The sequence below is a fragment of the Canis aureus genome, chromosome 18 (assembly GCF_053574225.1).
Source record: "Canis aureus isolate CA01 chromosome 18, VMU_Caureus_v.1.0, whole genome shotgun sequence".
Classification (NCBI taxonomy): domain Eukaryota; kingdom Metazoa; phylum Chordata; class Mammalia; order Carnivora; family Canidae; genus Canis; species Canis aureus.
The window spans coordinates 7,694,090-7,719,922 of record NC_135628.1 but is presented as its reverse complement, the minus strand read 5'-3'; the positions used below and the strand labels follow the sequence as shown (position 1 = coordinate 7,719,922).

Here is a 25,833-nt window from a genome sequence, read left to right as displayed (position 1 = left end):
GGACCCAACCATTGTCACATGACCTGCAGAGACTCTCTCTAGGAATCTTTTCCACCCCATCGACTTTGAGAATGTGAGCATACGTGATATGTGCCATCCCTAAAAAGTTTGAAGAAGCATTGCCTGGTTCGACTATGCTTTTTCCTTTCTGCCATGAAAAAGACATGGCCCAGAAGTAGATTACCCCTGGAACAGAGGGAATTCATGAATCAGAGCCGCAGTTTTTCCTACAGTTGCTGCAACCAACATGTGATGCATGAGAAATAGACCACTAAAACTTAGGGAAGTTTGTTGCTGCGGCATAACCTAGCAGATAATAATAACAATCATAAATATAAAAGTGTGTGATAAAGATGAATAAAGAAGAGGGATAATCAACTCTTATCTGGGAGTAGAGGGGTCGTCAGGGATAGACTGGGGGAGGGAATGATGCTGTAGCAGAATGTGGAATCAGAAGTAGAAATGGGCCGGGCAAAGAAAGGGCTCCCATAAAAATTGGATATTTTGTGTTAAACCAAAGTACTAACAAGTGAAAGAACAAGGGCTATTTGTGAAAAGGAAGAGAGTAAAGTATGGTGGGAAGTTAGAGTTTATGTGGTGGTGACACACACTCAAATCTCGTAAGGCTGACCCTGACCATGCCATGGGTACGTAACCTGCCTCAGCCACTCCCAGAATTTCTGATCTACTTTTTTTCCTATAGCATCTATATTCTTCTAATATGTTGGGTAAGTCACTTACATATTATATTTATCATTTATTATCTCTCTCCTACCACCAGAATGTCATCTTCATGAGGGCAGGGACCCTTCCCTGTTTTGTTCACTGATGTTTCTCAAGTACTAGGAACAGCAACTAGGCGTAGTAGGTGCTTAAAAAGTACTGGTTGAGTGAATGACTTCAAGGTCATTTCAAAGTCTCCAAAGTCATCCTAAGAAGTTTAGAATTTATCCCAATATTGGTCGGGATAAAGTAATTTTGCATCTCAGAAGTATTACTGTAAGCAGAAATGTGGATCAAGGATTAGGAGGAAAGCAACAAACTCTCTCTTACTGCTTCTTATGTGAGATCTGAAATAGCCATACTGTGAAATGTAAAAAAAAAAAAAAAAAAAAAAAAAGACAAAAAACAAACAAACACACGCAAAAAAACAACCAAGAGTCTTTAGGGGCTTATTGAATGTTTCAAATCACCCTGAGAGAAACCGGGATAGAAGTTGAGTGGAGCTTAGGAAGAACTGGGCAATTTTAGGATAGAATAAAAGAGAAAGCCAGGAAAATATGAGATTTTTAAAAGAAAGGCACAGCATAGAGTGGTGATAAGACTGTGGGGGCAAACAGAGCATATGAGTCACTTCCATGTTTAACTGTGGTCAAAATAGACACTGTTGAGAGAAATGATGGCATTAATTCCTCAAGATTGAAAAATGAAATTAACCTCCTGGACCTCTCATCTCTCTCTTTCTCTCTCCAAGCTCCCACCCCCTCTCTGTCTCTCACTCTGTTTCTCTCCCTCTCTCTGTCCATCTGTCTCTCTTTCTCCTGCTCCTCACATTCGTGTCCTGAAATGTTAAAACTCCAAAACCAAATACCACTTCAGTATATAAGGTTTGCAGTAGTTGTTTCTCGATTTCTCCAAGAAATTTTTGATACATACCACAATACTGCCGGTCACTTTGTAGATAATGTCTTTGGCACTAAGCTGGTTGTACCTACAAGAAATGGGAATAACATCAATTATTCCTTTATGTTTAATCAACACTTATTATAGACTTTCACAGAATTTTTTTTCTTGTGACTTTTTTTTTTAACTAAGTAAAACAAATGTGGATTTTTCTGCATGTTTATGTAGTGAAGAATACAGAAATGGAAACCATGGTTTTCATTTGTTCTACATGTCTGTGAAAGATATGATCCTTTTGCTATGTTATCCATCTACAATCCTTTTGTAATTAATAATGAGATTTTAATGGAGGATTCTTTTTTTTTTTTTAGATTTTATTTATTTATTCATGAGAGACACACAGAGAGAGGCAAGACATAGGCAGAGGGAGAACCAGGCTCCCTGCGGGGACCCCGATGCGAGACTTGATCCCAGGACTTTGGGATCACGACTTGAGCCAAAGGCAGACCCTCAGCCACTGAGCCACACAAGCAGCCCAGTGGAGAATTCTGAAGTGTTCTTTCCAAGATAAAAAAAAATGTGAAAGACTAACATTATAAACTGTTTATCTTCAGGGGTCCCTGAGTGGCTCAATCAGTTAAACATCAGACGTGATTTTGGTGCAGGTCATGATCTCGGGGTCCTGGGGTTGAGCCCCACATTGGGCTCCACATTGGGCTCTGCACTCAGCAGGGAGTCTTTCTCCCTCTACCCTCCCCCTGTTTGTTCTCTCTCTCTCTGTCTTTCAAATACATGAATAAAATCTTTTTTAAAAAATTAAAAACCTAAAAAAAATTAAAAACCTGTGTATCTTCATTCTTACTGTATTATAATTTTTTAGTTCTGGTTAGTGTTTTTTTTTTTTTAACATTAGCAATTCTAACTATTTAGTACATTGACCTAACACTGTTATAAAGAGAGGATGACCTACTGCTCAAGCAGATCACTAGTATTCAAAATTGACTTCTACAATATTTTAGATTCAGTCTATTGACTGAGAAATTTATTTTATACTGTTAGAAAAACCAGTATAATCAGATAATTTGTATCATATAACTGAAGATGTACTTCTAAATGACCAAAAGGCAGTCAGTGTTCATGAGAAAGAGGAGTTTCAGGTGGCTTCTGAAGTCTCATTTATTGGTGTCACTTCTGAATTTTTTGCAAAGCAATGTTTTTCAAACAGTGCAAATGAAGAAGTTCTGTCAGAAAGTCATCTCTATCTCATTTTGGCCTTCATTCAAAAGCCATTTTCACATGATTTGCAAATAAAGGGAGTTTAGCTTCTATTTACATACATTAAGGACTATTTTCCCTTCCACCAGAACCAGAACCAGGGACAGAGATACGGGAGGCACAACATCTCCCTGCATGTCTGCTTTATCAACGTGGGAGGAGGTGAAGATGGGAAGAGGAAGTACTGGAGTATCTATTCAGCCACATTGATGACTTTCTCTATAAGGATTTTTAGACAACAGAGAAAATCAAGAACGTGGAGACAACATGGGAGTGTGACATCTTTTCAGAAAATTTATTTGGTTCTCTAGGGAAATCTTGCTCTAGATATGCTAGGATATATTTCACCAAGTACACTCCTAATTCCTGGATCCTATGTGGAAAGTAACTTATTTTAATAGTGCATTAAGATTACAATATTTTAAAATACATATTTCAAATGTAAAAACAACTATATTTTATCTGGAACAAAGTTATCATCATTAGCACTGAGCTATGAAGACTAAGAAAAACTACTTAAGTTTTTGCTGTGAAGGTTTTATTAACTATACAACCTCATACTAACCTTTTTGTGCCATAATTAATAGGAAATTTAATCATATAGGCAACTATAATTTTTATATCTTATCTTAATTGTATTCCTTTTCTTTCTCCTTGCGTATAGATATATATCTTTTAAGATACAAACAGTATACAGCTCTTTGGAACATTTGTTATAAATGAGCTAGATAGATGAAAACCTTACTGTAGAGTACAATGCATTTAAATAGTTTTAATTAAAATGATTTCCTTCTAATTAAATAAGAATCAATAACCATAAGGATTTATTCCTCATAAATATTTTTACTTGTCTTTTTTGTCAGATAACACAAAATAAAAATATAAAGATAATTTTCTTGATTCTACACTTAGTTTTTAATTATCCTCAATATCTTCTATGCCGTTATTTATGGAATTAACAAGGGTCCAATTTAATGCATGCCTTAGGAGCATTAATACTAAATTTTAAATATTAATGCTTTCCAAGCACACACAAGCAAATAGATCCTCCTACATAGAACATGTGCTGTTAATTGTTTAATAAAATGCATAAAAATTATTTATAAATAAATATGTAGTAAACAGGGTGGTTATGCCATTAGATGGTAAGTTAGGTAAAATTTTAAAATCTTTCTTCATTATTATCTTGCCATTCAGTTGGTGATGTCAGTAAAAATTAATCTCAAACCTGGGCCAATTGTACCCACAAGCTGTTTAATAGACCACAACTGACTTAACAGTACCTAGGAATATTCACTACTGCCTTTAAGAGCAAATCAATGTGGTAAAATGTAATAAAATATAAAATATTTAAAACTTGCCTTGTGACAACTGTAACTTTTCTTTTAATGAGCGGGCAACTTTTTTGAGGTTGGTGAGAGGCTGATGAAACTGAACGTGTTAAAGAGGAGGGCACTTGGTCCAGCCGCACCTGCACACAGGGCCAGGCACCTTCTCGCAGCCTCCCCTGCACAAAACGTCCAAGAGGGAGACCAAGTGCTGTGGTTGAAATTCTCTGTGCTCAGATGAGCCAGCCCTGCAAACTGCCTTTTTTTTTTTTTTTTTTTTTTTTTAATTTCAGCAGTAATACTCCTAGTGATGCTGGATATGTATAATGAAATAGCACCATACATTTAAAACTAAGATAAACTGCTTCTGTAACATATTTTCTTAAAAAATAATAACCCATAGTATCTTATTGAATATGAAGGAAACCGATTATAGAGTTTCTATATACTTATCTATTGATATTTTGTGTAATTCCTCAGTTCGTCTTTATGGTTTCTTTCTCGTCTTAGCCATTTATCCCACATGTGGAACTGGCCTTCTCTGCTGCAATGACAAACTGCAATGATCTACAATGAGAAAATCCTAGTTACATTTCAGTGAACTGAAGCCAAACGTCTTTGAGTAATGAAACAAGGAGCAGAAGGGTGGATATGGAGAAAAAGTATAGCAACTCATATAACGATGTGACTCTTCAGCTTAAAGTTTACAATCTGGTCAAAGAGATGGACTCCACATGAGGTGCTCGTATCAACCTAAAGAAAAGGTATGTGTATAAAGCAACATTACCAGCTGCACCAGTTAACACAGTATAAGGTGAGCACATAGATTCCGACAGAAGGCTGAGCAGAAGCTAGAGTCACCAGAGGAGTCCACGGTTGTATGTTTTCTATAAAGCATAATGCAGCAATTGACAAGAAACCTGGATTCCTATAAAGTAGAAGGAATGTTTTCTAGGTGGAGTGCTTCTCTGAAGGAGCACAGAGTATGGACTAAGTGAAAATGTTGGTGGAAGGAAATGCCATTTATTTAAAAGAAAAATCTGTGACATACTGTTGTCAATGGAGAACAGCAAAATTTGGAAGAAAGTCTATAAACCAGAGTTTAGTCTAGAGATGAAATAAAAATATATTATATGTAACAGTCTTTTTTTACCATAAACATACATGTGGTGCTGTTTATTAACACTACTATACATATTTTACAAAGAAAAGGAAAAGAATGAAATATTTTATATTCAAAATTATTAAATAACATTCCTATAGTTATTTCAAGATCCCTAAAAGAAAAAGCAACGTAGAGCAAGTTCGGGATCATAAAATATCACTTAGATCAAAGGAAGAAGAGAAGATATTTGAGTTTATGTTGCCAGTATTTGTAAAGGTTTTTTTTGTAAAGTTTTTTTAAAAAGGAAAAAGAATGAACTTAGTAGCATCATGAGGAATTTAACATTAAATGTACTTTCTAATGATAGATGATTATGTCTAAAAAAAACAAAAGCAAAGGGAGATTCAGGGGATTGTGTGAAACAAACCAGGGAGGTTTTGTGAGGAAAAGATTAGAAAAAGTCAAAGCAGCATTTGTAATAGAACACTTGGCTAAGAAGCTGGAAACGGATTCTCAGGGTTGCCTCTAACAGTAAGTAGCTAACCCAGCTTGTCATCTATTAAAGTTTATGAACCTTTTGCAATCATTTCCAATTCCATTCTTTTGAGTCAATAAACTGAGTGTAATGTAAGAGGATGGATAATGTCCTCTGGATCTGGACTCCAGAAATCAATCAACTCTAAAGAGAGTTCTGAATATTAAAAATATCTTTACTAAATAAGCATTCTTTGCTAAATTGTCCTCTATGGTGTGATCTAAATTGCTATTTTCACTTTCTTTTCAAATCTACAAGGGGATGAAGAGTATACTCAAATAAGACAGAGTGTAAGTTTGGCCTTTCCTTTACTGTTTGTGGATGGAAAATTCTCTTTGACATAACAGGTTTTGTTTTGTTTTAAGTAAAGCTTTTTTGATCTAGCATGGAGACCAGTTTTTATCAAGTAATGATTTCTCACAGTAATATTCAGAGAACATTTCAGGGGTTAACAACCAGTGTCACTGATCTTATTGAGTAAAACCAAGGATAATCATTGATGGCATGCTCATTTGCTGTTGGACAGAAATACTATTAGAGAACAAACTTCCCCAAAAATACTTTCTACTCCTAATCGCAATGATGTTATAATTCTTTATCTAGTTCCTTCCTTCTTTAAGGGCATCTAACCACAACACTCAGACTGACCTCAAAGGAACTTGATTGAGTTACCTTCGAATTCTCAATTCAATGATAATCCAATAGGTAAAGAAAAGTAGCCATCAGATTTAGTCCAGATGGTCCCATAGTGAAGATTCACTGTAGATGATCTATTTAATAAAATTAAAGCAGAGTATGAAAATTCAAAAGAAACAAGGGCAATATTAAAATCGTGGTAAAGTGCAAATGACCTGAGGATATTCAAAAGCATTATTTGCAGTCCTCAGATTGCCAGAACAAAAGAAACATTTTTAATTTGACTTCACCCTTATAAAATGACCAATAGAAAAGAGATACTTTGTTGGAGGAGATTTTAAGGTATTACCGAAAAAAGAGGGGGAAGGGACTTGCAATAGAATATAAACATGAAGTGCAGTAAGTAAAAATATACTTCAAGAGTTTTCACAAATATTGTCATTTACATTTACAGAATTTACTAAGCAAAAGGGAATTTGAAGTCTTGTATGGTACTTTCTAGTTTTTAAATTATTTCCTGCTTTCATTGATTTACTTTATCAGGACATGTCCAAAAGGAAGAACTCTTAAGGTGATTATTACATTCTTTGGGCACTAGTTGAGAATATTTTTCTTATGCTGTAATTAAAATATCTAACGCTGGTTAATCATAATGAATAACAAGGAAAATAAAAGTCAAATGGCCTAAGACTGCACCTCAGAAAACAGAGTAATGGAAAAGACAAATTGCTATTGTAAAACAAATGTCAAGAAAACTATAAATTCAAACAAAAGATTGAATAAGGTATTCTAATTTCAAAGGTAAAAAATAATAAAACAAGCTCCACTGCACCTATCAAAAATAATATTCCAATAGAATAACATTTATGAATAATACTAATTCCCTAGTTTTCTATGCTTTAATTTACCTGAATGCACATTAAAAAAAGAAAAAGCTTCTATTAGGAAAATTTTTTGTTAGTTGAGGTACAACCTCAAGTACCCAAATTTAGTAAGAAATGTCAGAAATGCTGCAGCTGGTAATTGCAGAGTGAATCTAAATCAAATAATAGCTTTTTAATCATTAGAATGATCATAGTAATTTGAAAGGTGAACGTAGCAAGAATGATGTTAACATAAAATTGTTGATACCAAAAACTGAAATTAATACTGGATCATTTCCATCATTAATCAGGAAATAAATCTCTCTTTCAAGAGAACTTTCCAAGAGCAGCTAATAACTGCTATCAGACTTTCTTGAATCCATAAACCAAATATAGATCGAAGAGTGACTGATATTAGGAGCCTGAAAGTGACAGTTCCCTCATGAATTTCACCAGACCACGTGACCTCTATGGTATTAAGACTTGAAGGAAAATTATCTTATCATGAAATAATTCAGCAGTCAGCTTGATGAGTATGCTGCACTGCAAAAGCATAGATACCTGTGTCAAGCTGGTTTTCTGCCATTATCTGCATGTTTAGAGGGTTACCTGAAAATAGAAAAAGATGGAATCAATAAGTTTTGTGTTAGTATACAATCACAACAAATACAATAAGAATAGGTTCCATAAGTGGGATAGGGCTAAAATGTGGCCTCTGAATCTTTGCTCATGATTGTTACCAGCATGCCCCAAATCACTTAGATGCTATCCATATTTATCAAATACTTTTCCATGACAGTAACATTTCTTTAGTCTTAGAAACTAAAGTAGAAAACAATTCCAATAGAATACCTTTATTTTTGATGTTCCAAATCACTAAACCAAAGTTACCCCATTGTCCATGATTTTTTCACCAACATACTACTATTCCAAGAAAGGACATTTAAATACTTTTTCACCTAATGCAGTGTCCCTGACAAATATTTCAAAGCAAGAGGCAATGTCAGCTATGAATTCTACCCAAGGACTTTGGAGTTGCTATCAGAGTTAAATGGGGAATAGTTTAGCCAAAAATATCAAAATTTTGAATATCTGTATTTATTGACCAAACAGATCCACCTGTAGGAATGTATTCAACAAATAAATTCATTTATTTATCCAACCAATACACTCACATTAGCATCCAAAGACACACACACACACACACACACACACACATATTTACATATGTGCTTGTATAAAAGATATTCATTGTAGCAATATTATAATAAAGTGGAAACAACCTAAGTAGCTATTAATTAGTGTTCTAGATATTTGTACAATAAAATGCTATACAACCAAATAAAATAAATAAGGTAATTTCTCATAATATCTTGCTATACAAAATATACAGCAGAATAAGTTACATGATTCCATTTTCTGGTTTTTAAAATAAATAGAAAACTTCATACATGGAAGTTAGGAAAATTCATATTTTAAAAGCTAACTACAGTTTGGACTTCTCTTTCTAGGCCCCAATATAATGAACTTGAATCAAAGGAGGATCTCCTTTTTATTTTTTCAAAGCAGGATCTTAAATGACATTACAAAGTAGTCATTTTCCCAGTAGACTTTAAAGAGATAGCAGATTGGGACACTGAGCCCGAGAAAAGCAAGGAGATAAAAAAAAAGAGCTTTCTAGAGGAAGTCAGTAGGTCCTAGATGCAGTCTACAGTGACTGTTTGGAAAGCCATAGTTTCTCGTAGGAAGTGACCAATAAGCTTAAAGTACATCTTTACTAACAGGTAGACTGAGATTGCTTGAGGTGATCAACAGTAAAATACAGAGAAAGTTTGGAGTGACTCCAGCAAGGGAATGGGCTTTCCCTACACTACGTACAATAAAGGTGAAGAATGTGAGCGTCTTTAGGTTATATTTATTAAAATATAAGTGCATTTCCCCCCCTGAAATGTGTCTTATAATCAGTGTGGACATTTACTCTGGTAATGTCTCTTTTATTGATATATTTTTGCTAAAATAATTAATATTTGAATAGTGTATTTTTATCATCGGTGACCTCTTAGAACCAAGGAATCAATGGTTCATACTTTTAAAAAGCATATACAATGTGAAGAAGCAAACATTGCTGAGGAACAGAGTAGAATGGTGGGGGAACATCGGATGAATGGGGTACTTTTAATTTTATTTTAATACACAACTGAGTACTTAATTAGAAGGGTTTTTTGTCTTTTTTTTTTTTTCACCAATTTGCCTAAACTATATTGTTTTTTCCAACCGACCATTTTGGGGGAATGCATACATAACACATAGCTCCATTCCCTGTGAGTATGTAAATAAGCTCCGTGAGGTCAGGCATACTGGCCTGTTTTGCTCAGTGATGTATCTCAATCACCTAGAAATGATTTGCCCATATAATAAGTGTTCATGAATATAGAGATGAGTGAATGAATGAATAAATGAACAAACTTAATTGCTTTTTCAAATGAGCTTTGATATGCACCCTATACTTGTGTGGACATATAATCCTCATACTTTTCTCATGCTCCCAAAGGAGAAAAACTAAACAAAACAAAACCAAGAATCTGCCTACTGATGCATGAAATTAAGATTTAGCCAGCAGAAATAATTTGAGCTCCAGAATTTTCCTTCATATATCATGGGCGCTCTCTCTCTCTCTCCCTTATTCTATATATTACTGTGTGTAACTAATTTGTGCCTCTCCAGGCATCACTGACACTAGCAGTACTCACTTTCCACTAGCCTTCTACAGTTTCCCAACTTCAGACTTTTTTTCTGCCATATAACTACCTACAACAGCAATAACATAGGATTTGATGTAATTATCATATGGCCCAGCAATTCCACTCCTAGGAACATACCTAGGAGAAGTGAAAACATATGTTCATTAAAAAAGTTTGTCCATGAATGTTCATAGCAGCATTATTCATAATGGCCAAAAACTAGGAAGAGCCACAATGTACATTAACTTGAATAGATAAATACAATGTGCTATATCTATATAATGGAATCTTATTTGACAATAAAGAGGAATGAAGTTCTGACATATCCTTCAACATCAGTGAACCTTGCAAATAGTATGTATGCAGGAGGAAAGAAAGCAGTCTCAAAAGACTGTATGGTATGACACTAGTTATAGGAAATGTCCATAATAGACAAATCTATGAAGACAGAAAGTAGATCACTGGTGGCCTCTGGCTGGGAGAAGAGATCAGGGGAAGGGAGTAACTTCTAATGGGTATGAGTTTTGGGAGGAAGGATGGTGAAAATGTTTTAAAATTGATGGTAATGAAGATTTCACAACTTTGTGAATACTTCAAAAAAGCATTTAATTGTAAATTTTAAATAGGTGAACTTTATGGTATATGACCTATATCTCAATCCTGCTATTATTAAAACCAATAATAATTTAAATTTTAAAATGTATTTACAAACCATTTGAATACCCTAAGGAACAAATTTCACTTTAATATTCTCCTCAAAAAGTTAGAAATGTAAAAAAAAAAAAAGTTAGAGATGTTTAAAAGCTATAAATATTTTTCTAACTAATTTGACCCAACTTATCAAACTTTTATTTAAGTTGATTATTTTTTCTTATTAGCTCTTCAGATATTGCCTGATGCTAATATATTTGCTTCTCTTTTCTGAAAATAGGAAGGAGTAATGACACCTTTGAATGTACATCTATATGGCATCTAGCTTCTAGATATTCCCAAAGGTGCCCCACATAGGAATACTCAATGCATGGGATGACAGTGAGAGCTCTTCATTAAGGTTTGAAGCTTATTTCTGCTAGAGAAAGAAATGGGAAATCAGTTGAGTAAAACAGGGTGTGAAAGCCAAGGTATTTCCTATTTCATTGTTTTTATGGTTGGCCTCCTACTTCCTGCAGTGCCCACCTAGACCTTACAAATAAATTTATTTTTAAACTTCTCTGCTTTTGCCATATATGAAAAGATTTCTTAACCTATCTGCTCCCAATTCTCACATTATTCCAAATACTTTGGAGAATAACCACTTGTCTCATAAACAGCCATTTCTTAACCACATTAATTTGACATATTCATAGCCAAAATACTATTCCCATCCCCTCATACTGACAAAAATGTCTTTAACTCATCAGGATTAACAAAATAGAGAGGGTGTGGGAAAAGGAGTATATAGTTTAGTTACATTATTTTTTTTCTTTTGACAGAAAAATATGACAAGTAGGAATGTCCATTGAACAATTACGTATTTCATTTTGCAATCTTATCACAACATAAAGTTATGTGGGAATTTTGTAGCTTCCCATCAATTATAAAATACCAGAACACTAGTCAGTTGACTACTGGAGCAATTATTGGCCTAATAAATCCAACAAATTTGTTCTTACATACCAAGAAGACATATCTCCAAAATATATATATATATGTGTGTGTGTATAATTCATCCAAAAAAAAAAAAAGATATATTTGAGGCCATCCCATAGCTTAACTTTGAGTCTAAAGACATGAGGATAAATCAGTTTACAATTCCTAGTTCATCTTTTAAAAAAATAGTATATTTGCAGTAAATTCCCCACCAAACATTTCAGATTTCCCAATTCCCACATAAAAAGATAATGCAGCCATCATAATGTGCCAGATAATATACTGAACATTTAAAGGCTAATAATAAGTATAACTTTTTTAAATAATGTTACTGCAAAGAAATTAATTTCTAAGTTAGTCAATTAAATAAATGAAATATCTGTTTGAGATTCACTTATAAAAATTGATCCCAAGATCTAATTCCTAAGCTTAAGAGTTATTATTCCAGATTTCACAACAAGGTGAAGGCAACTCATCGCATTACAATTCACATACTGTCTTAATCACTTAGTGGGTTCAGCCCTTCATATTGAACACTCCCATAATGCTTTGGCATTTATTTGATCAAAGTTTTAACTGAGATAAACATTTACAAACAGAGCTCTTGTGCGTTTCTCTGCTCACTTGCAACATGACCTTGCAAATCTGCCATCAGTGGGGGGATATCTCTTTACTCTTGAGGCTGAGGGGACACTGTAACTGTTTTGACCAATAGAATGAGGCAAAAGTGACCTTCTGAGAACTCCAAAGGCAAGTCCAAACAGCAGTGGCAGCTTCGGGTCCCCACCTCTTGTCCACGCAGTCTTAGGACTCTCCCTCTCAGAACTCAGCCGCCATGCTGTCAGACAACGAGGTCCCCTGGAGAGGCCATGTGTTGGCATTTCTATCAGCAGCCCCCTCTGAGCTCCCTCCTGACAGCCAGCAGCGAGCAGGTGAGGGAGCCATCTGAATATCCAGCCCAGTAGGCCTTTCAGAGATGCCAGCCCTCGCTTCCAGCTGCCTGAAGCCCAGGTATCCCCCCAGGAGAGTCCAATTGAGAACCACCCAGGTGAGCTCATCAACCCGCAGAACCATGAGAGAGAATGACAAACTGCCGTTATTAAGACTTTCCATTTCTGGGGTGATTACTCAGCAATATATGAGAACAACAAAGTGACTGCCACCTTCCTTACAATAAAGCACACCCCTGTCCCCCTCCATCTGTTAGGTAAGGACACAGACCTAGAGATGGCGGAGAAGAGAATATTTCATGACTAGATGACATTTATTGAAGAATGTGTTAAACATTTCTGTATGTTGGCAAATTGAACACCAATAAAAAATAAATTTATTATTTAAAAAAATCTTGACTACTATATATATATATAAAAAAAGAATGTGTTAAACATTCAACTCAACCTGCATTCAATGTACTTCACTTTCCTCAAACTCATCCATTCTCTTTGGACAGCTGAAGGTTGACTTAGGATATAAATTCTTTTTTATTGTTTCAAATAACCCTCCAGATCGTCTCTGAGTCTCAGGATAAACTGCCACCAGAGAAGGCATGTGATTTTCTCATCTGCCTCATTGCTGTGTGTTATTCCTTAGAATGGAAAAGAGGAGGAGAAACCTTGATGCCTTGGTCCCCCCAGACTAGAGACGATGCCATGTGAATGAGGTCTGACCACCTGGTGGCAGCAGGTCCCTTTGGTAGCCGTGGATTTCTGGCCCAATTCCTCTGCCTCGCTGGATGGTGGTCCCAGCTGCAGCCCCTCTGGGCCTTTCCCTTGCCTGCCACGGTGGCCCTTCCTTGCTTTTGACAGCTACCAATAGCCGCCCTTGTAGCCAACTCTAATCATGTGCCCTGAGAACAACAGCTGTTTAAAAAAAACAAAACAAAAAACAAAAAAACAAAAAACTGTGGTCACATTAGAATCACCTGGGAATCTTTTCAAACTCCCAATTCTAAGGGTGTACCCGTAACCAATTAAATGTGAATCTCCAGAGGTAGAACTCAGATGTTAGTATTTTTAAAAGTTCCCAGGTGATTTTAATGTGTAGCCGGGCCTGAGAACCACTGCCCTAGACCAATCTTAGTTCTATGAATAGTATAACTACTCAGCATTACCCTTTTCAGTAGCATCACTAAATGGCATCTGCTCACAGATTCCTTGCTGTGTCACGAAGGAGCAACTGTGCGGCTGGCACGCTTTTTTCCTAGGATCCTAGTCACCTCTCCATAGAGGTAAATTCAATGCATGTCCAGCGCTGTGATGAGCTCTGGGAATGCAAAAGCTGGTTACATTTGACCCCTGATGCCTGGAGATTAAAGTCCACTGCAGGAAGGTGGGAAAGCCAAGAATGGGATAATTCTGAAAATAAGTCATTTTAATGTAATGTGCCTCATACGTTAAAAGAGCAGATCTACAGAAACACCAAGAAGGGGCATTTTGAAAGAGTTTTTGGAGGCTCAGTCAAGCAGAGGGAAATGCATAAACAGAGGACCAAATGAAAGGAGGCAGAGCACAGGTCAGGGAAGGTGTGATGGTTTGATCAGGCTCATGGACTTGGGGGTGGCAGGGAGGAAGTCTGGGGATGGTAGAGAAAGTTAACATGATTCTACTTGCATTTTTCCTTCACTGTTATTTTTACTAAGAATGTGGGCAGCCCCAGTGACCCAGCGGTTTAGCGCCACCTTCAGCCCAGGGCGTGATCCTGGAGACCTGGGATTGAGTCCCATGTCGGGCTCCCTGCATGGAGCCTGCTTCTCCCTCTGCCTGTGACTCTGCCTCTCTCTCTCTCTCTCTCTCTCTCTCTCTGTATGTCTGTCATGAATAAATAAATAAAATCTTTAAAAAAAAGAATGTAATATGTATTGATAGTACAAAAATAAGAAAATAGACATAAGCAGAAACCCAAATAGCCAATAAATATCTGAAAAGAAGCTCAGTTTGAAGAAAATGCAGAACTAAACCTCAGTGAAACACCATTTCACATTCATCAGATAAGGAAACAATCTGATAAGAAGAGCTAGAAAGGGCATGGAGCAATGGGAACTATCCCATGCCATCAGTGAGAATGTAATTAGGTATAAAACTTTGGAGAGAAATTTGACAAAAATGGGTGAAGTCTAAGGTACACATACCCTACAACCCAGAAATTCCATTCCTAGACCTGTACTCTAGAGAAACTCTTATTAAGTGAACACAAGGAGACAGGTACAAGAATGTTTCAATACTATTATTTATAAAAGTAAAAAATTAGAAGCAACTTAAAAGCCCATAGAGGGGAGAACTGATTAAATGTGAGATAGTTAAATATTATGCAAAAGTGAATAGTATTATGCTATATCCTAAGTGCACTCTTACTTTAAGTACCAGCAGGAAATAATCTAACAAGCAAAGTGTTGAGGTGGAAAAAAGCAAATTGCAGAGAATTAGATACCATATGATATCAGTTATCAATGAAGCTAAATATTGTATTTTCATTTGGGGACCCGTACAATCTAGCTATGATATAAATAACTGTGCAAATCAGCATCATATTCAGTATATTGGTAACAAGGAGATCTAGGGGGTGAGTGAGGGGGCGTGATCAGAGAAGAATACACACAGAATTTATAACTGTATTTGCAATGTTTTATTTCTTAGCTTAATGGAGGGTACACATGCAATTTTATGTTACGTATTTCACCATTCTGTATATATGAACTCTTGCACACTTCATTTATTTTTGAATGCAGAAAGGGAGTTGGTTAAGTGGAATATGGTACATAAAAAAAGACTCCATGATTAATGTGTAAGGTTTAGGCAATTGGGGACAGAAGCTAAGAAGCAGCAGCCAGCAAGGCAAATGTCACACTGAGAGACACTCAACAGTGACAGGGGAGCAGAAGAAAATCAGAACAGGATCAGGATAGACATTGTCCTAATTGAAGGTTTTGGTCTTTCTTAGTGAAGAGGAATAATAAGCAAGATGAAGACCATGATGTATTATTACATGTAATTTATACATACGGTGTGTATGTGTGTGGTGCTTAAGCCTGTAGTGTGTTCTTACAAAATAATATTTTTAAACAAGCTCCCTGAAGGGGCACCTGGATGGTTCAGTCAGTTAAGTGTCTGCCTTTGGCTCAGGTCATAATCTTGGAGTCCCGGAATCAAACCCCAGGTCAGGCTCCCTGCTCAGTGGGAAGTCTGCTTCTCCCTCTGCTCCTCCCCCTGCTCCTATTCTCTCTATCAAAAATGAATAATCTTAAAACTAACTAAACAAATAGATAAACAAGCATCCTGAATCCCCATGCCCAGAAATCATTACTCTTAACATTTCTGATTTTGTGTTCCTCGTTCTAGACATTTTCCTGCATGAATATATATTAAAATATGCAATTTGCCCAAAAAGGGATTGTTGTGTAGATAGCCTTTGGTAACATGGTTCTTAACTTGAAACATCACACGTTCTTCTGTGCCTATAAATATAACAGATTTAAATTTTATAAATATATCATAAAAGGCAGTAGAAAGGATGGATTTAAGGAATTAAAATAGGAAACTATTTAGGAAGCTATTAAAATAGGATAGACAATAACCTATAGAGGCTCAAAATATATGCAAGATTTGTATGGAGAAAATTATAAAACTTTATTGGAACAGGATAAAGCAGGCTTAATGAAAGCTCTATCATGTTAATGAATAGGAGGAATTGATAACCTAATGGTACCTGTCACCACTGCAATTGACCTGTATAACCTATGCAATTTCATTTTCAATTCCAGGGTATTTTGTAGAACTTGACATGGCAATTCTAAAATGAACATCAAAGAACGCAAGAATAACCAAGGCATTTTTTAAGAAGAAGAGGAAGATACCAGATATTAGGGCTTATTACTAAGACATGGTAAGTAAAAGATACCAGGATATACAACTTAATGAAACAGAAGAAAAAGCCCAAAAATAGATTCAGACACATAAGGAGATTTAATATATGGGAGAGGGCCATTGCAGATCACTAGGGAAATATGTATTACTTTTAAAAACACTGTTGGGTTATCCATATGGTTATCTATATGATGAAACTATCCCTACTTCACCTTATAAAGAAAAGGTAATTCTTTTTTTTTTTTTTTGAGACTTTATTGATTTAACACACAGAGAGAACTAGAGCAAGAGTGGGGGGGGGGCAAAGGGAGAAGGACAAACAGGGAGCCCAACATGAGGCTCGATCGCAGGACCCCAAGATCATGACCTGAGCTGAAGGCAGCCACTTAGACAACTGAGCCACCTAGGCACCCCAAGAAAAGGTAATTCCTGAAAAAAATGTGATAGCCAAATTTTTACAATTTCTAAAATAAAAAATAGGACAATGTCTTTGTAAAATTAACGTGGTCAAGGATATCCTAACAAAAACATAAAACATGCCTCCCTAATAAGAATTATTGTTGAACTTCACCACATTAAAATAAAAAATGACTGGTCACCAAAAGACATCACAAAGAAAGTAAAAAGACAACTACATAATAAGAAAAAGGACCAGCAACCCAATGGATAAGTAGCAACTGAAAAAATGATATTTCATAAAAAGGAGAAGTAAAAGCCCATCATATGAAAAGGTAGTCAACATCATTAAAATATATGTAATATGCAAATTTTTAAAATTACATAGCATTTAGAGCACTGGACTTACAAAATTAATATGTTGAGTAATATGAGGTTTGGGAAAGATATAGTGGTAAGTTGATACAACTATTTTGGAAAATAATAGGCACTATCATTTAAATGAAGCCATTTCACTCCTAAGCCATATAATCTGAAGAAATTTTTGGGTGTGAGCCTTAAATAAAATGTATAAGAAGATTCATAGCAATGGTTTTTGTAATAGCAGAAATCTAGAAACAATTCTAATGTTCTTAGGAATATGATAAACGCATTGTCACATATTCCATAATAAAATATTATATAGCAGTGAAAAAGAAGGAACCAGATCTCCACACACATGAATAAGTCATAAAAGGATAATTTTGAGTGAAAAACCAAGTAGTAGAAGACTAGATACATAGAGCAAAGTGCTTTAAAGTTCAAAACAAGCAAAAGTAAACAACACATCATTTATGACTGCATATGTGATTTTTTAAACTATTAAAAATTGGAAATGATCAGCACAAAATTCAGGGTAATAGATACTCTCTATGAAGGTAGAGAGGTATATGGATGGGGTTAGGGATAAAAACACAGATAACTTCAAAAATGTTGGTAGTGATATAATTCTTACGTTGTGCATAGGTTTGTGGTTGTTGATTTATTATTAGATTTTGTAACTTACATGGATGCTATATATTCATATATATTAAACATTACATAAATTTAAGGTAATAAGTTATTAGGGCCTTATCTAAGGAAACTGTAACAGGGAAGCAGGAATGGAGATAAGATACAGATCTGAGAAAATATCTAGGGGATATTTCTTGAGTGGGATATTTATCATACATAAGTAGTGAGGAAGAAGGAGAAATACAAAATTGCTAATGTTGGATTTGGATAGCCAGTGTTAGTGTTCATTAAAATTATATAACTTGAAGAATTTTGGTTTTTGTTTTGTTTTTTGTTTTGTTTTTTTGTTTTTTGTTTTTTTTTTTTTTTTGGTTAGTTGACTGAGATTTAGCTTAATATGGAAGGTCGGAAAGGCGCGTACACATTCACTTTTATACATTTTCTATCTGAAGTGCATGTGGAATATCTATTTGAAGTGCACGTCACACCGATGCAGGACTCTGAAACAAACTGGGTCAGTGAGGGATGTATGTATACAGGCATCATCACTTCATGGAGGTATGTAAATCACGAGAAGCTTCTAATGGAAGCGTATCGAGTTAGGGAAACACGCAGAAGACAAGCATTTATGAACAACAAAGTAGAGAAGAATTAGATCAGGAGACAGGGTCACAGAGAGAATAACCATGGATTAGAAGGTAGAAAACGCATAATGTATCATGAAGCAAGGAACTCTAGCTGCCTTGTCAACAAATGTTTGCCCTTCCCAGAGTGGAGGCCCACTTGTAAACTATCACATCCACTCTTAACCAAAGTTTTGCAATGTAGGCCTCTTCTTATCCTTTTGAAAGTGTCTAAATTCAGGTAACATAGCCACTTGTCTAGCAAAGTGCCTTTAACTTCTAAAAGGACACAGAAGATCATTGAGAGGTTTTCGATTCAGTCTTGAGCAGGCATATATTCAGTCCTCCTTGTGCTCATCATACTCTCCCACCTAAACCAGTGTTCACCTCGGCTCGACTTGTTTAGGAAATCTAACTCCTGCTCCAGGGCTCTCCTCTGTAAAGCTCATCAATTTGACACCTGGATCCAGCACGTGATTTGACGTACATCTGTTTTTCTTCTCTCAAGTTCACCACTTGAGCTTCTGGCTCAATTCTCTGACATCATCTATTCTCAAATAGACTCTTCCACCTTCTTCTCCCCCATATCCTACCAGATCCAATATGTAGAAGAGTGGGCAATGAACCCCAACGCTTTAAAATTCAAAATGCCTTTTCCAACCATTTTTAGTCAGTGATTTATCCAGGCAATTAGAAAATGAGACAACATCTACAGGAAAGAGAGAAGCTTTCTGTAAAGGTTCAGCTCCTAAAGGGGTAGGCAGAAAACAAGTCCTGTGTGTGCAACTTTGGAGTCACAAATAATTAGTACTGAGAGTCAGGAAGATCTGAAGAGAAAGCAGCATGCAGAAAGATGATGTGAGAGGCATCAAAGGTAAATCTTGCTTCATTTACAAGGTTTAGTCACATCTTACACTGCAAATAACATATCTATCACCAATTATAAAGTCTGATGTATTTTACTTAAATCCCTTAGGGCAAAAGCTTAATTGTCATATTTCTAGATATATTTTAAACTGAACTCCTTGAAGGTAGAAAAAAAAAAACCCAGAGTCTTATGCAACATTATATCCCCAACTTTTAGTATAATTTCTGGCACATAAGAAACACAGAATGAATAAATAAACATTAGGATATAAGAATAAAAGCAAACACTTAAAGGGTGCTTACCGTGTGCCAGGCATTATTCTAAATGCTTAACATATATTATTAACTCATGGTAACTATTTACTTTTATTTTATTTTATTTTTTTTTAAAGATTTTATTTATTTATTCATAGAGACACAGAGAGAGAGAGAGAGAGAGAGAGAGAGAGAGAGAGGCAGAGGGAGAAGCAGGCTCCATGCAGGGAGCCCGATGTGGGACTTGATCCTGGGTCTCCAGGATCACACCTCAGGCTGCAGGAGGCGCTAAACCGCTGCACCACGGGGGCTGCCCAACTATTTACTTTTAAATTAAGAAGTGAGTAACTTTCCTACGAACTAATGAAAATTAGGGTTGATTTTAACTTGACCTATCACCATAACCTAAACGTTTTCTGGAGACTCAAAGAAATAATGGTGACATTTGGATATGGTGGAAAAAATTAAAATTAACTTAATTTAAATTAAAATATAGCAATTCAGAAATTGCTATATTGCAGTATATTACCATAACCCTTCAGGTTTTCAACCCAAAATGCCCCATTCTTTTTCTTGGACCTGATCACCATTTTATAAAGTGAGCCCTTGACAGCCATATTTGTACATTTGTACCCTGGGCCTTCCTGGCTATCGATAATTGGATCAGAAGTGTCACCTCATCCAAGTTGGACAAGTCAGATACTTCTGGTAATTTGAAGCCAGAATTGAGAACCAGGGAACAGTCCTGTGTATGAATGCAATTGGAACTCAAATACTCAGGAGATACGGCTTGGCAAAATTCTTCCCTGTGAATAAAGAAATAGAAGAAGCCAACAGAGAAAAAGAAAGAGGAGAAGGTGTTGTGGGGGTTGGGAGGATGGAGAAGAGGCGAGGCTAGAAAAAGGAGAAGGAAAGAGTCATAAAAAGGGGAAAAGCAAAGCCAAGAGAACCAAGTTCTTAACAATATTCCAGTTCCAAGTTTTAGCCCCTTCCTATCCTTGGAGTCTTTGAGAAAATCATACCTCTACTTAATAAATTGCTTTGTTTTGCTTAAACTGAATCAAGCTGTTTTCTGCTAACTTTCAACCACAGAATCCTAACCAGTATACATACTATGGTACTAAAATGTAATGGTATTTCCCAAAGATAATCAACCAGAAAACATTTTCAAAATTATAATGTGTCAATGAAACACCAAATGGAACACATGAATACAGGTGCCAAACAGAATTTTAAAAGTCACCATCCATCTGAGGAAACAGTTTGAGAAAGGTTGACAAAGGCATAAAATGATCAGTAGAGTATGATTATTTAAATATTTCTTATATTTCTAAATAATTCTAAATAAAAAAATGAAGGTTTTGGACATTGAAAAGGCTTGTAGAAACAGGCAAAACAATTGAAAGTGGTAGCTTAATCACATAGGAAAGAATTGGTAATGAAGTAGATCATGATCTTTAGCATCATGGATTCCAGAAAACATGGGAAACAATATTAGTGACTCAATATTGGCCACATTTAAGATCACATTCATCAATGTTTCTGGTTACTAAAGTAACATTTGTTATTAAACATATAATAGAAGGAAGTGTGAAATAAATAGGTCTCATTCATTGGAGAACATTTACTTCTCTAAAATGACTGGAGTAAATGAATAAATAGTAATCCAACAAAGAAGCAGTGGCTAAGTATCTAGGACTTTCTAAGCAAAGAAAGTGTGGGGAGAATGTATGGAGCTATAAAGAAGGACTATAACAGACGTTTACTGTTTAAAAATAGATTCTAAACTTAGTCATATAACCATGTTAAGTTGCAATGAAAGCACTGATGTTTGAGAATCTCTGGGCAAATATTACTGCCTAATGCAGCTGATAAGATTATCTGGCTGAAGTTTTAGGTAATACAAAAACAAAACAAAAGTCATTTCCCTATGTTTGTACTATCATCACATATCTGCTAACATTTTAGATATTTAACATTTTATGGAATACAGAACCATTACTATCATCCTGTATAATTAGGTACTTTTAAAATATTAAGTAAAAATCAGAAGTCATATCTAAATTTGTAAAGAATTTTTGAAGTTGTCTCATCCCTCCTATTTCACCTTACATAAAATTCTTTAACTATCATATAAGGTCCATTTTTTAAAAACATGTCTTAAGTTCAAAATTTCAAAGAGCATTTCTTTTGTTTAAAAACTTACAAAATCTATAGAACTTTTCCCATCAAAAATTGGCAAGAGCATAGCATGCAAAATATGTATCAGTGTTCACAACTGTGAAGTGGTATTTACTTGTGTCCTCTTTTGCATTTTTGTGTTATTTTCTAAAGAACTCATCATAGATCCATGATGAAAAGGGGATTTTAAAAGACTAAAGTCGAAAATGATATTGAAAGTATGAGTGTTGGTGTTAAGTATGATTTAATAAATCATGTAATTCATTTACAGAGAAATATGAAATTATAAATTACCTGAACAGTTAACCCTATTAAAAAGAAATAAGCTAGAAGAAATAAAAATGTTGGCAGATATAAATAAATTATTTTAAATGTCTATTGTATGAATTGTGATGAAAATGAATATATTCCGTCCTGATTCTTTGGTTTAGAGATGATCACAGATTGTGATATGAGATCATCCTAACTCAAATGTTCCTTGGAAACACATACACAAAAGAATTCTCTGAGAAAACATTCTAAATTTTGGTAGACAAGTAGAAGAATTCAAGAATCCCCCAAATTTATGCCCATGTAAGAAAGAATGAAAATGCAAGAATCAGGGACATTTTGGTAGTGTTGCAAAGGTCAGAGCAGGCCAAGTCATTGGCAAGGCGTTTTTTAATTCTGCTGCCCGAGGAGAGGAGAGAGTGACTGAGAGAGAAAAATGGAGTTTCATTGATCCATGTGCTTTTCCCTCTTTTTTGCCCTGGGACACGGCCCATTGTCATGACTGAACCTGACCTTCATTATCTCAAGGGGGAATAGAGAGCTAAGTTGTCAAATTTTTGCCTTTTCAAGTTTCATCAACATCATCTAAGGAAATTTTTGTTTTTGTTTTTTATTTCAGTAGCACCCATCATTAATTCCACCTTCTGAGCACCACGAGCACACTCCATATAGATCTGATCAGGGAAGGAGGAGGAATAAAGGACCCCCTGAGATGGAGTCCTGGAATTGGAGAGGACTGAGGTAACAAAACTCCATCCAACATTATGAATCTAGAAAAAGAAGAGATTTGTTCTCAGCTCACTTTCAGTGGCCCTAGAGGAAAGGAAATCTCTTTCAGAGTTTTCTCAGATTCTGAAGCATGGAGAGGCAAATAGAGAGAGCCAGAGAGCAATGTATAGGCAGAGATTTCATCCTTCTTCTGCTATGTATCCCTGACCCCAAGCACTGAAAGTGCACAGTGTGCTACTAAGAAGTGTTTGTTAAATCAGATTATGGAAAAAATAAGATACACCAAGTGGTTGGAGTAAAATCAAAATGAGCATCAAAGCATAGAGATATATTAGGATGTAATACTTAAGTAAAAGTACTGAAAACGCATAATCAGAATGCTAGTAAAAGGTTAAAGGAACCAGAGTAGACCCTTCTTGAGAGGAAAAAACATGTCTCCCTATATTGCCAGGTGCCATGCTTGCCACATTTTCAGTATTTAATAAGTGTTTGTTGAATGCAAAAATGAATGAACAAATAAGTGAATGAATCAACAAATTAATGAATAAAATTCAGAAGAAAACACTCCTTCTCCTTGCAGCAACCCCTCCAAGGAAAGTGACTGCTCTTTCCCCACCCAGAAGAACACAGGAGGTTTACTTTCTGGAGACATTAAAGACACAGAACACCAGGAACAGCTGATGGGGTGGCTGATTTACCCTACCAAAAATAAAAGATGAAATAACAGAACACTGGGAGTAAAATGAAGATTTAAGAACTTACCGGTAGAGAGAAAATACAGGTGGAATATGAAAGACAGAAATAGAAACATGTCAGACTTCTCAGTAGCAACCCTGGAAGTTAGAGCACAATGGGGCCTTTCTAAAAAAAAAAAAAAAAAAAAAAAAAAAAATTCGGGGCTGATATTATTTCTGATAAACATTGTATTAAAAAACAAACTATTCTCAAATATAAGAGTAAATTAAGCAATATGGAAGATCACAAAAATTGCATATCCTATACACTTTCCTCTTGCTGAAGGGAGTCAGCCAAAAAAAGAAACATGGAATCCAAGGCAAGGGGGAGACAAAAGGAGCTTTGGGTGAAAACATGCAGCAGGATTAGAGAGAATATTTCAGTGGGAGCAAGAGACCAGAAGGTCTCCCAAAGGATGCCATCGAGAGAAGGAAGAAAAAAATTATCTGGTGTGTTTGATCATATTGACAAGAGTCTTATGGTTCCAGATGACTTGAGAATAAGTTAACGATGAACGATGTGAAATTAAACAAAAACAAAATGGGAAATTGGAACTTGTAAGAAACGTGATCAACTCTAAGCAACATGTGTATAGCCATATGAGTGAAAACCTCAATTACTGATTCTAGCCAAAAATAGTGTTATAACTATATTTGAAAGGTGGGGTGGGGAGGAAGTAGGTGTTGGTGGGGAGTGTATAAGATAGCTAACTTCATAATAACAAGTCAATAATATCTGAATTGTAAATACTTGAAATAGCTGTCTCAGTGATTTGGAAATATGGAAGATAGTAGAAGGTGACACAGCTAAAAGACATGAATGTGGATGCCGTGATCAAGTGGAGTTGATGACACGTAGGAGTGAGCTGAGGACTGCTGTTGGTGGCGATAAACCTTATAATTCAACTTGACTTCTTAAACTATGCATGAATTGATGTGGTAAAATAAAAGTCAACTTAAAAACTATCAAATTGTTCAAAAAAAAGATTTGAACAGCAGAAAGACACAGCGAGTTGCTACGTGGGGTAACAAATCTCCAATGAAGGAAGAAAAAAAATGGCCTGAAAGAGGAGTGTATCCTCATTAATAGTCTAATAAGATTTAAACCTATAAGACTTGAATCTCATCTATAAAATGAACAAAGATAACAAAAGCTGAGTGTGGGCAAGGGTGCAGGAATACAGGATCCCACGGACACAGCCTAAAGCAGTGCTGGCACATTCTCCAGGCAAATCCACATGGAGGGATCTGTCGGTGGGAAACCACCGCAGTTGTGTAGACGAAGATTTACTTACTGAGATGTTTGTGGGTGAGTTGTCCTTATTAGCGACAAATTGAAACAAATGGGAAAAAATGCAGAAACATGATTAAATTAGCTGTAACCTATTTCCAAGATGAAATTTACATAATCATTGGACTAACCTTTTTTTTCCCCAAAAACGTTTTAAAGTCAAAAAAGTGCTTATAATATAATGTCAAATATAATCTCAGAATAAGAGTTAAACATACAGTCCCATTCCAGTAACATCTAACACACACATACTCATATACAGAAAAAAAAACCTAGAAGAATTATGGCAAAATATTAACAAGTACCATCTTTAGATTGTGGGATTATGGGTTATTTGGTGGTTTCTTCTTTAAACTTTTCATCATTTTCTAGGCTTTCCATAGTTGGTGTATATAACCTCTAAGACAGGCCTAACTATGCATTGTGTTCTTGTTTTTATGGAAAATGTTTATGCTTTCTTTTTAACAAGGATGGCTTCTATACTGACATCTACAGACAGGGAAAGACGAAAGCCATCTGAAGAAAGAGAAACTAAAGGATCACAGTAGAAGAGCCCATGACTGACTGCCCAGTTCAACAAAAGACATGGGCACTGCTTTCCTAACACAGATTAAAAATCTGTCACAGAGAAAAGATGTAACAGTAATGGGGGCACTTCCACTATAAAGACATCTGCTAGAAACCTCATTACACTAAAAAGCTGAGCATCAGACAAAATCTTGACTTGTCTTGCTGACAATTTCATCTCTCAGAAGGTAGTAGAAGCAAAATGGAACTGCCTCTTAATTCTGACCAGAGAGAAAGAAGTGGTTGCTGCTGGGCAGTGAGAAGACAGGTAGTCATAGGCTGGGGAGTCCCAGGCATTCGTACCTGCCTGAACAACACACCTAACATGCGTGA

General features: G+C 35.7%; 1 long non-coding RNA gene across 3 annotated transcripts in view; it reads left to right on the top strand.

Annotated features, from left to right (window-relative positions):
- LOC144288249 (uncharacterized) overlaps positions 1 to 25,833 on the top strand; it is a 60,828-nt gene that overhangs the window by 16,130 nt on the left and 18,865 nt on the right. For 2 of the 3 annotated variants that reach the window (XR_013356222.1, XR_013356221.1), the window contains exons 2-4: positions 4,737 to 4,990; positions 16,492 to 16,613; positions 22,799 to 22,920. This is a non-coding gene — a long non-coding RNA (uncharacterized LOC144288249). The remainder of the gene's footprint in view (positions 1 to 4,736; positions 4,991 to 16,491; positions 16,614 to 22,798; positions 22,921 to 25,833) is intronic. The other variant, XR_013356223.1, reaches the window with a different exon arrangement.